Here is a 5501-nt window from a genome sequence, read left to right on the forward strand (position 1 = left end):
CAGACATTTGCCTTGCAACCACCTACCTACAGACACCTTACAGAGTTGTTGCTATAGTTATTTAACAAGCAATGAGCCGGCTCTATGTCTCTTTACCCTTCATCATATTTGACGTCCCTATTTTGCATGCAACTGGAAGCAAATTTCTACATTCCACAAAGCCAAAACGCCCAATTTAGCGATCGTGTTGCTTGTAAGAGAACGACCGTATTTGTGTATCATAGTCATCCTCAGTAGACACAAGTGGACGACTTCAAAATAGAATTCATGGAGAACTCATAATAATATGATGATGATTTTCCATTGTCACCTTTAGAGTTTTCATCAGTAACTTTCCCTCTTCCTGATCATATTGGATGTATATTTTTCAATTGATAAGGCCACACCAATTTGATTCCTTGTTCGACGGACCCGCCTGCACCTATTTTTTTCGAAACAGAATTTTTTCATTTTTTTTATATTCCCGCTTCTCGCATCCGGAAATGTAATCATGTCCATTTCCCGCACCGTTTTTATTTTGTAAATATTATAAAAAGATATCAACATTTGTTTTTAAAATCACAGTGTAACCTGTATATAACGATTTTAAACATAAAAGCACCCCACCACACTGTATAAATATCTGTGAGAATATTTGGTTCAGCATGAAACCTATTTATCCAAAGTGGGAGTGTTCCGATATGACAGCGGAAATACCTGTAAAGAACAAAAAATTGGTTTCTTTCCCCCTTACTTATATTCCCTATCAAAAAATGTTCGTTGTTAGAATAAAGAACAAAGAACTTCTGAAGGATTTGCCTTCAACTGCAATTATATTGTATGCTTGCGAAACAATACTATCCATAGCCGCTGCATGTTTATGCACCTGTCCTGATTGATTCAGGGGCCTGTCGTTCAGCAGTTATCGTTTGTTGATTTTGTTCATTGGTATTTTCCCATTTGGATATATAAATTAGATCGTTGGTTTTCCTGTTCGAATTGTGTACGCTAATAATTTTGGGGTCCTTTATAGCTTGCTGTTTGGTCTATATCAAAGCCCTGTGTAAAAGTCCGTGTACTTTGGCCTGTGTTTGTTATTATCAGGTTGAGAACAACCCTCCCTCAGTCAAGGGGTCATTTTACTGATGTAGAAAAGAAAATAGAAATACCAAGGATTTGTAAAGTTTCCGTATAGTTCTTCTATACAAAACCTTTGACAACTTAGAATTTTGTACTCAAAAAGAGGAGAGTTACATCATATTTTAAACAACTATTTCTAAAAGAGGGGTCCACTTATTTTGAATAATATTAAACTGTTAAAGTAAATGTGTTAACATGGTTAAAGTCTAGGAATATTACAAAATTCTTGGAGATGTTTTGACCATTTAATACCAGATAGATATATAGTTCTTTGAGAAAATATGAGCCCTTTTGTACAAACAAATATATTATAACTTATATTGATCCCTCATAAAACATGTAAAAGGGATATTTTTAACTTTAAGGGGTTGCCCCCAAACTGATTATGACTTTGACGGAGAATTTTCTCATTGTCAGTCACACATACATAGACCATATTTAATTATTTCTTGGTTAACAGGGAAAAAATACTTCAGAAATTAAAGAAATGTCAATTTACAAGTTATAAATCAAGTTTTCATGGTTTTAATATTGTCAAAACCTACTATTTTATGTTTACAAAAAAAAATTAAAATCGTTCGCCTTTACTTTTCAAGCTTCGCCTCAAAAATTTGCAAATTAAATATTTTTTTATTAAAATTTTCAAATCGCTCGCTCGCCCCTAATTTTGGAGTCCAAAAATCCGTAGAACAAGAAATTAAATTGGTGTGGCCTGAGTTAAAATCTTGCAGGTTACACTATAAGTGTACAGACCTCATTGACATGGGTGTGCTCTTGACACAACCATTCTCCTACAGGGTTCTGAGGAAGAACGAAAAAAATCGACACTGCTAACATTTACGGTCATCGTCACGAATTGAATGACCGATACGGTTCTGCTTTTTGACTCATTAAATACTGCTTTCGCGGTCGATATCTTTAAATACAAGAATACTTTGCTGCGCCTGAAAAAAAAACCCAGATTGTATCCTCCAAACTCCATGAAGGATTGTACATATCTCAGCTGTGCATCTGTATCTCAGGAATTGATTACCCTAGCTGTATTTGGCAAATCTTTTAGGAATTTTCGTCCTCAATGCTCTCAACCTCGTACTCTCCATGAAACGGTTTATATAGTAAAAGATCTGGTTTTGTCAATAATTTGTAAGAGTGTACATAAAGGAAATAGTAGTATACCGCTGTTCAATAGTCATAAATGGCATGAATTGAAACAATTTCGGGTGACAAACCAGAAATGAGGGAAACACATCAACTATAAGAGAAAATACATCTCAACAAGAGACCCATTGAACTGATACAAAAACAAACGTCAACGCACATAGAAATGGACTATTTGATAAATAACTGTCGTATTCCTGACTTTGTTTCAGGCCATTGACGGGTTGGTGTCTGAAAAGTATAGTATAATTATTACTTGGCCGGAACAATTTGTGTAACCCTTCCTCTGATTCATTTTTCAGCTCATCACATGATGGATATTTCTGGTTGTCTGTATTGTCATGATACATGTAGTTATGCCTATTATAATTCCCATGATTGTTTAGTTTTTGGTTCAACGATTTGATGTTTAGCTCTAGTTTTCAGTTTGTATTTTCTGTGTTTCCTGGTCAATCTAAGAAGCTTGCTAGCTTTATCGTATTATTTTTGTTGAGGATCACATAGTTGTTCTTTTATTTTAAGCTATCGATCGCTCTAGTTGACTCTATATGTTTTTATTGTTAGTGTTGGGGTCATTCCATGATTTAATTATTTTTTTTTTGTTAACCTGAACTTCATTAAATGCACTCGAAGACTCGGGTTGTACATTTTTTGAAAGGTTACCAAATCTATAAATAAACTCATCATATATACCAGGACTAAATTTTATATATACGCCAGACGCGCGTTTCGTCTGCAAAAGACTCATCAGTGACGCTCGAATCCAAAAAAGTTTTTAAAAAAAGCCAATTAAAGTACGAAGTTGAAGAGCATTGAGATCCAAAATTCCTAAAAGTGTTGCCAAATACAGCTAAGGTAATCTATGCCTGAGGTAGAAAAGCCTTAGTATTTCAAAAAAATCAAATTTTGTAAACAGTTAATTTATAAATATAACAATATCAATGATAATTCATGTCAGCACAAAATGTGCTGACTACTGGGCTTTTGATACCCTCGGGGAAATAAATCTCCACCAGCAGTGGCATCGACCCAGTGGTTGTAAATAAACTCATCATAGATACAAGGACTAAATTTTATATATACGCAAGACGCGCGTTTCGTCTACAAAAGACTCATCAGTGACGCTCGAATCCAAGGATAAGTATGTTTTATAAGGATTATTTGAAATTATTAACTCTGAATGTTACAGACTATTGTAATATTGTTGGCATTCAAGATTTAGGTTAACGAATTCAAATATTTTAATTCGTGTTAGATCAGTAACTTCTAGTACTGAAACCGCATAATTTGGTATAGTAGGATCTGTGGAAATGGCAGATTAATATGCAGATTAGGTTAGTTATGCATTTAATATTTGTACTGCAGGTCTGCCATATTGACATCAACCTGATGGGATCTGACTATAATTGTATTTCAAGCCTTCACAAATACCTGTGAGGTAGGTTATGCTATGTTGAATATATACGCGTTTTGCTTATTGTGTTGTCTGCTTTAGAAAGTGCTTTGTGCTTTGTTTTCACGTTTGTTCTTGCTTTGCATGTATATGTTATTTCTAATTATGCTTATTTAAATTTGGTATTTAACAGTTCATTGCATTACTGTTATATAATGTATTACTAATGCACCGACATATGCATTATGATGATATTTGATATTTAGATGTATTCATGAGACAATAGAATTGGGGATCACTACTTCCGACATAATGCAATTATATAGTATTCTTTTATTATTGAAATGCTTGGAAAAGTAAACAGTTTCCTTGTTCATAATTGTTAACATACTGTTTTAAAGCTATTATATAGTTACTTTATTATATTACATCCGATAATATAATGTATTGTTATTACAGGGTGTTTATTTTGGATTACAAAATATATAAACGAAATAAAGAATCCGTAACCCTTTATTTGTTTGGTGTATTTACTGCCCAAAAACAAGACTACAAAAAAATCAACAGTCATATTCTTTTAACTTGGTACAGGCATTTTCTTAAACCTTATAGGGTCTTGTGATGATAAAACCAACACACCTTTATGCGCATATATGAGAGAACTAGTTCCCGGAAATTCGAATGTAACAAAACAGGTATTTCAGTTCTAACAAACAGACAAAACAAACACTTCTTTTTTAATGGCGTACAATTTTTATTATTCAAAAGTATAAGTTAAAAGTGGTCTACAATAAAAACCAATCATTCATCTTTTATTTGATACCAAAGTTACCAAATATTCTACATATCTTGTAATGTACCCCCGTATGGACTGTTTTTTGTAAAATATATAGTACTTTCTGTATGATGTACTTGAAATAAAAAAGGACACAATTGTTTAATTGTTTTGCCTAAAACTTGGTCAATGTGTGCATTTGTGCCGATCAAGTCAACTTCTCTCAGGTCTGGACACAGTTCGCATACTGTCAGAATAGTCACATTTGATAAAAGTCTGCAAGCTTTCAGGCTCAAATATTTAAGATGTGAATGAACTTTAAACCCGGCACCTTGTTCATTTTCGTAATGCCTAATAAAAACACGTTCTGTCAGTGGATCAGTGTATGATATTGCTACATTATCTTGTACACAACCATCCTCACGATTATCAAAATTTTCATGCTTATCTTTTTTACTTTCATTTTCGTCAATGGTTTTTTTCGGTTCATTGAATTTTATATTACTGATAGTTAGGGTATCGTCGTCAATTATACCTTCACAAAAAGAGCAATCGAGTTTCTCAAGCCATTTACAAGATGAAATAAAAGATTGTATTCCTTTCAATGTGATCCCGTTACAACCAGAAAAACTGGCTTCCCGTATAAATAAGCAGTAAGTAGCAATGCTAGATAATGACAAATCACCAATGTCTACATTATTGTCGAAAGAAATCTTTATAAGGTATCTACAAGAACTAGCAATTGCGATTACTCCGCTATCCATTGTATTGCGATTTTTCGATCGAAAACGCCAATATATTTTTTTCAAATTTTTACATGCATTAGCAATAGCCATCAAGCTTTCATTTCTAATCTGGACTCCTACGAGTGGATGATAAATTGATAGACACAGCAGACGTGGACAATTCCCAGCAATAGATGCAATGCTTTTGTCTGTAATATTGTTGCATTCTAATATTTCTATAACTAACAGATTTTTCGCGTTTCTTGTAACATATTCTATTCCGTTGTCATCGAACAAATAAGAGTTGGAGATAGTAAATTCTGTTAATCCT

This window comes from Mytilus galloprovincialis, chromosome 7 (genome assembly GCF_965363235.1).
Source record: "Mytilus galloprovincialis chromosome 7, xbMytGall1.hap1.1, whole genome shotgun sequence".
Taxonomy (NCBI): Eukaryota; Metazoa; Mollusca; class Bivalvia; order Mytilida; family Mytilidae; genus Mytilus; species Mytilus galloprovincialis.